Source organism: Bombina bombina, chromosome 4 (assembly GCF_027579735.1).
Source record: "Bombina bombina isolate aBomBom1 chromosome 4, aBomBom1.pri, whole genome shotgun sequence".
Lineage (NCBI taxonomy): Eukaryota > Metazoa > Chordata > Amphibia > Anura > Bombinatoridae > Bombina > Bombina bombina.
In genome coordinates this window covers 1,131,979,083-1,131,986,137 of record NC_069502.1, presented here as the reverse complement: position 1 = coordinate 1,131,986,137, position 7,055 = coordinate 1,131,979,083, and positions in this window count along the sequence as shown.

Here is a 7,055-nt window from a genome sequence, read left to right as displayed (position 1 = left end):
GTACTTTGTAATGTATTTTTGATGTGTTTGTTAAACTTTTTTGTTTCGCAAAAAAGTTAACCACAGCTCAGAGGACGCGGAAATCATTCTAGTGTAATTCGCTATTGAGCGAAAGTGATTGCATTTACGTTCAACTTCTAATACCAGGGCAATTTAACCTGCACGCCAATGATTGCGAAAACGAAAACCCAATATCATCTGCGCACAAACGTTTGTGCTACACTCGTTATCTGGCCCAGTGAGTTTTATTTTATATATATATAAGTTTCACAGCCTTTTTTAAGAATTGAATAATTGACAAACACACAATAAAAAGACAATGCAATGGCATTTACTTTGCATTTGAAATGAGCAATAGAATATTTTTTGACAAATTTCAAACGACTAGATTACGAGTTTTTCAGGTGTTAGAAAAAAAAACAGGTAGGCAAAGGGCTTTAAGATTAAGATACACACATCCACATGTACATTTCTCAAGATTTATATATATATATATATTTCTATCTATGTGTACATATGTATTTATGTATTTATATGTGTATATACAGTATGTATTTAAAGACATACTGTATATGCACATATAAACACAGAAATACATATGCACACATACGTATATCTATACATATATAGAAGTGCATTGGACCCCTTTGCAATTAAGTAGATGAAAACATGAAAAAACATATTTATGCAATATTATTATTATTATTATTATTATTATTATCATTTATTTGTATAGCGCCGCCAAATTCCGTAGCGCTGGGTACAATGATAGGGGTATACAATGACAAAGATTTTTGATACAATACAAAACATAACAAGACTAAACAAATCTAGCACAGGAGGAAGAGGGCCCTGCTCCGGAGAGCTCACAGTCTATAGGTTTAGGGTGCAGAGACATAAGGTTGGGGTAGCTTGTTACATCGTTGTATTTGCAGCAGTGAGTCAGGCAGTTCATGTACATGTATTAGCTTGGTTCGGATGCGGGATGGAGGAGAGATGGTAAGCCTCTCTAAATAGGTGGGTTTTCAAGGATCTTCTGAAGCTATACAAGGTTGGAGACAGTCTGATGGAGCGGGGTAGAGAGTTCCAGAGGACAGGAGCAGCACGTGCGAAGTCTTGGAGGCGGGAGTGGGATGTAGAGATAACAGGAGTGTAGAGACGTAGGTCAGAGGATGATCGAAGAGGACGGGATGGGGAGTATTTCACGATGAGAGAGGAGATATAGTTGGGAGTTAGACTGTTGAGTGCTTTGTAGGTTAGGGCTAATACTTTAAATTGTATTCTGGAGTGTATGTGGAGCCAGTGTAGAGACTGGCAGAGCGGAGCAGCTGATGTAGATCGTCGGCTTAGGTGGATGAGTCTAGCAGAAGCATTCATAATAGATTGGAGGGAGGAGAGGCGGTGTTTTGGAAGGCCATTTAAGAGTAGATTGCAATAATCAATGCGTGACAGGATGAGGGAATGAATAAGTATTTTTGTAGTATTTTGAGTAAGGAAGGGACGAATTCTGGAAATGTTGCGTAGGTGTGACCGGCAGGATTTGGTAAGCGTTTGTATATGTGGGTTGAATGTGAGTTCTGAGTCTAGTGTGACCCCAAGGCAGCGGACCTGGGGTGAGGTGTTGAGAGTAGAGTCTCCAACCATCAGAGAAATGTCAGGTGTCGGATGTCTCGAAGAGGGGGGAATAAGAAGCAGCTCAGTTTTGGACAGATTGAGTTGGAGGTAGTGTGAAGACATCCAAGAGAAAATTGCAGAGAGGCAGTCAGAAATCTGGTTGAGTAAAGAGGGAGAGATATCAGGAGAGGAAAGATAGATTTGGGTATCATCAGCATATAGGTGGTACTGGAATCCAAAGGAGGCTATAAGTTTTCCAAGGCAGGATGTATAAAGCGAGAAAAGCAAGGGACCTAAGACAGAGCCTTGCGGTACTCCAACTGAGAGAGGCATAGGATCACAAGATATGTTGTTAAAGGAAACTGAAAACGAGCGGTTTGAAAGATATGATGCAAACCAGGAGAGGGCTGTGTCTCGGATGCCAAATGAATGTAGTATTTTTAGGAGGAGAGGATGGTCAACTGTGTCAAAAGCTGCGGACAGGTCAAGAAGAATTAGTAATGAGTAATGGCCTTTTGCTTTGGCTGATAACAGGTCATTTGTTACTTTAGCAAGAGCGGTTTCTGTTGTAATAAAGGCTTTAGATATGTATTTACTGTAAATATTTGTTATCCCAATGTTCTGCACATAGCAGAATGTGTTCTATGTATTTCTAAATAGATATTCCTATACATATATATATATACAGTATGTGTATATATCTATACCGATATATAATCATATCATCTCAGATATATGTAGAAATATGTATTTATAATTAATTAGAAAATATTCTGCTATGTGCTGAACATTGGAATGTGAAATATTTATATTTTCATGGTGGGTTAGCGAACATGAGAATATGCAATCGGGTCTGCGCATAAGTGATGTGTGACTTCTATGGGGGAATACGTGAACGCGCACGTGATCTTCTAACATTGGCTTTTTGAGCGCAAGGGATAACCTTTTAATTTCAACTCGTAATACCACGGCAACCTGACACGCACAATGAGTGCTCCACTCGTAATCTAGCCCAATGTGTATTATTTTCCTTATTGTAAAATGAGTTTCAATAACTGTGCTAGTGGGCTGAACAGGGGTGTTCGATGGGAGTAGCTGAATTTTCTCTGCCAGGTCGGGAGTATTGTCCCCCTTGCAGATCTCACTGTTTTTTTTTAATAGAAAACTAAAAGGTGGTAAGATTGTGTAAAAATACTCAAAACACTTTTTAACCTCATAGAAAAACACATGTATACTAAAGTAGAGGTGATTGTAAGAAACTATGCACTGAAAGCAGAGTAATTTGATTTATATGGTTGCAGAATTTATTTTTAAAGTGTGCCCCTACTCCCTGCTAACTTCATTTTGCCCAGCGGTTTCCCTTTCCAGCAAGCTCCATTACTTTCTATGGGAGACATCTTACAACTTTCACAGAATTGCCTGAGGGCTGTCCCTGATAGAGTGGGCATGCTTATTCACGTCTGATCCAGCAAAGTTTTGTTTATTAGGTCCTTAGTCTGGTTGGCCAGATAAGTAGCCAGGATCTGGGTGGAGCAAGGTGTTTCTGTTATTACTGAAAAAGAGGTTGGTCATAACTGGGAAGAATATTAATTTCATTGGGTGTGGTCTGGGCTGTTTCAAGTTTCATTTAGAAAGTAGACACTAAAATACAGTAAGGAGAGTGCTCAAAGCCAAAAGTTATTCTATTGTACACATTTATTATAAAATGATTGGGTTAAAAAATAACCTCACACACACAAAATCATTACATAACGGAATATCTCTTATGTAGGACATCTCCCACTTTAAAATACCATCTTGCTCATTCAATGGCCACTTTAAAGTATATAAAATACTTTTACCACTAGGTTACCTCGCAGAGACCATTGATTTCCTGGTCTCATCTTTAGACCTCAACTCTGCCTCTGAAAGATTATTGGGACTAGATATGTGCGATTCGTTTTGGATCAATTCGTAAATTCGAAAAATTCGGAAAATTCAGCGATTTGGATCGAACCGAATTTCCGAATTAAAATACTGCCGAATTTACAGAATAAATCTGAATTATTTTGGATTTATTCGGTAAATTCGGATGGCCATGGATTACACCACTATTGTACAGTATAAATCTAATCCCACCTAACACTTACCGAAATTCCGAACCGAACCGAATCTAACCGAATCCAGCTGAATTTAGTACATAATACTAGTCTAATCCCACCTAACACTTACCGAAATTCTGAATTTCCGAACCGAACCGAATCGAACCGAATCCAGCCGAATTTATTTGAATCTGAATGAATCCGAAACAAATCCGAACCTAATTTATTCGAATCCGAATGAATCGGAAACAAATCCGAACTGAATTGATTCAAATTTTTCCGAATTCTAATTGCTCCGAACCGAAATTAAAAAAAATCTGAATCGATCCGAACCGAACCGAATTTTTTCGCCATGCACATGTCTAATTGGGACCTTTAATTGTTAAATGTTCATACCTGCTACAATGATTCATGATTCACCACCTGTAACACACAACATACAGACTGCAAATGTGACATCAATAAAATGTATATGTCTATGTGCACACTGAAGGCACAGCTCAGATCATACCAATGCACCAGTTATTGGCCTGGGCAAAATAGATTACACAATGTATGAATAAAACAGAGGATAGGTTACAGCAGCAGTCTAAATCTCTGACATGCTACAATATGGCAAATAATTATCTTAGAATGTTTATAATGAATTTAAAAGAGGAACGGGTGGTAGTGATTGATTAGTCCGACTTAGTGTAATGTTCTATTGGTTCTAGCCTAGAATTAGTATGGTTAAAGGGTCATGATACCCAAATGTTGAAACACTTGAAAGTGATGCAGCATAGCTGTAAAAAGCTGACTAGAAAATATCACCTGAACATCTCTATGTAAAAAAGAAAGATATTTTACCTCAAAAATTCCTCAGTAGCCACATCCCATTGTAAAGGACTTCTAAGCAGCAAATCAGTATGTCTGTCCCGGGACAGCTAAGGGAGTGAGCTTTCGTGCACACTCATCTTATTTCCCTATTCAGTTTAAGGAAGTTTACTATGAAAGCTCATGAGAGTTAAGTGAAATCTCATGAGATCACAGTAAAAGAGTTCATGACCTCAGCATGTTGATGCTGATTGGCTGCTGTTCATTTCTTCATTTTTTTTTTTTTTGCCTGCAGCTGGGCAGCAGCTGAGTATAACTTTTTACACAGAACTTACTCTGTTGAGCTAAGGAAATTTTGAGGTAAAATATCTTCCTTTTTTACATAGAGATGCTCAGGTGATATTTTCCTGTCAGCTTTTTACAGTTATACTGCATCAGTTTGAAGTGATTTAGTATATGAGTAGTATGTCCCTTTAATGGGCTAATGTTAGTTTTTATAAACAAACCTAAGTATAAAATAATGCTTAAAAGTACGTCATGAGAATGTAAAACTTATGTATAAACTAAATATAATATAATTAAACTATTAGGAAATGCACTAAAGAGCGAAATTAATAATAGCAATTATTTAGGCTTAAACTTTTTGCTGCTTTAAGGATGAAAGACTGACAAACACTGAGATTTGTTGCTTTCTTATGAATTCTCCATTAATAAATAGTTCTTGTTTTTGAGGAGTAAAGAAAATAATTCATGCTATGACTCAAGCCAAGTGCTCTGTAAATCTGTTGATGGTCTGCAAAAAAGAGACAGCTGGTTTCTGAAGGGTGACAGTGTCAAAAAGTTAACAGGATTTTGCCTGGTATGGAAACTTAAGCCACAGATCGGAAGGTGTTTATATGATATCACAGTCTGAGTGACAACTGTCAATAATGATGAGATGAAGGTGAGATTGATATAGATTTTTTGTAAGACTGAACTAAGCAGTTCCTTTCTAGAACAGAACTTGTCATTTACAAAATCGCTGCACTATATTTTTTTTAGCAAACTTTCCAGGTTACCAAGACATTAAAAAAATAAAATAACCACAGAAGTAAAAAGAAACAGATCAAAAAGTAACAAGGCTATCATCAATGATGCCTCACACTACATTCCTCATACAGCTAAATACATCTATTCAGTGAGTAGCAGAAAATTCACATTATGGAATTTTTTTCAAAGGTGCCAAAATTCTGATGTCTTTCCCAAAACAGAAAACATTTAATGTAAAAAAATAGCCAAGATTTAATACAGTGCTTTCCTGAAACTAATATCACAAGTAAAAAATTTAGAAATTCAAAGAGATTTTGCCCCCCACAGCTGCTATTTGCAAGTTGAATTTTATACTAATCAATGGAGATACATCTATCTTCCAATCATTTACCTCTTGGCGCATATGATGATCTACACTTTCAAGGGTAACAGCATAACACAAATGCCTTCCTAACCTTACAAAACAAACAAATTGTTAGGAAGAATATACACCTATAAAAAAGTGCACTCTAACGTATAGAAAAAAAAAAGAAAAAGGTTAAGAAAAATATAAGAAAAATAAACCTCATTAGCTTTGAAATAGAGAGACATGCTAAGATATGATACTTCACAAGGACAATACAGTCATTATGCATGGATGAGTTTTAGGTAAAAAACCCTGATCAGGACCAAAGGGGCCCTAAAATACCCATGGTCAGCCCCTGGTTCTGTCTCTAATTCAAAACATCAAGACTAACAAAATAAACTTATGAATGTTCTACAGTTTAATATTTCAAGGGTGTTTCCAAAGTTGTTGCTGTTGTCATTTTTTTAACCACAAGACTTCATGTAATGCAATTACAGGGCCCATGTATTATTGGACGGACTGATGGACAAGGCTCCCAGCTTGGGAACCTGTCCACCTGTCTTTGTGGTGAAGGACAAAGGGCACTTTATGTCCTCTGCCCATATGTTTTGTTGCGCAAGTATTTGCTTGTACAATACAGTCCCATGCTCACACAAGTATCTCCGCAACCTCAGAGGCTGTGGAAAGGTAACAAAGTGGTAGTTGTATTGGCACTGATTTGGAATTTGCAGTAAACGGGTTCACATTAGCAAGCTTGCCCTGCAAAGGCTCAAAAACAGCATCCACTGCATAGTAAATAGAGACAATAAATATTAATGGCAAGCATTTCTACTAACAATATGCTTGGAATGATAAATTAAGTGATGCACAGTTATTATTATTATTGTTATTATTATTATTATTATTTATTTGTGTAGCACCTAATGTATTTGAACATTATCTTCCATTTAAAACAAGGGGCGAGATTACATAGGAAGCGGCGTCCGCAAAAGCCAGCGTTGGCTGATTTTAGTCGGATATTGCTATCACATATACGGCGCCACTATTTTTACTCCCATAAACTAACATAGAACCGGTGTCGCAAGTCGGCATCACATATTCAGCGCAAGGACTTATGTGGTGAAAATGAAGACGCAGCAAGCCTTGCGCTAAATATGAAACTACCATAACTG